This window comes from Otolemur garnettii, unplaced genomic scaffold, assembly GCF_000181295.1.
Source record: "Otolemur garnettii isolate 467f Iridium unplaced genomic scaffold, OtoGar3 scaffold00038, whole genome shotgun sequence".
In the NCBI taxonomy this organism is placed as follows: domain Eukaryota; kingdom Metazoa; phylum Chordata; class Mammalia; order Primates; family Galagidae; genus Otolemur; species Otolemur garnettii.
This window is the reverse complement of record NW_003852433.1, coordinates 12,311,899-12,312,300: the sequence shown is the minus strand read 5'-3', so window position 1 is coordinate 12,312,300 and position 402 is coordinate 12,311,899.

The following is a 402-nucleotide window of genomic DNA, read 5'->3' as shown; positions in this document are numbered from 1 at the left end:
CCAAAACTAAAACAAAATACAGTTGATTCTAATTCTCTCACCATGTCAGCTACTGGAAAAGCCCTGGTCTCCAAATTAAATCAGGGGGGTAACAGTTTGTCAAGGGACATGTGAAGGAGAAATCTTTCCAGCCTAGATGAGGGGAGGAAGAATAACCCTTCAACCCAGGACATGGACTTATTTTTGTTTTCTTCTGTTGCCATTCACGTTTTCAATTTTCCAAAATTGCTTACATCTCTAGGTTTTCAAATGTCAGAGGCAGAAGGTTTCTCACCTTACAGAATCTCCCAGGACCCTGTCGTCAAATTACAGACTGGCCAACAATGCCATTAGCATGTATTTATGTCACAGACGAACATCATATTTCACAGTAACTGGTCTTTTAAAAGAGAGAGAGAGAGA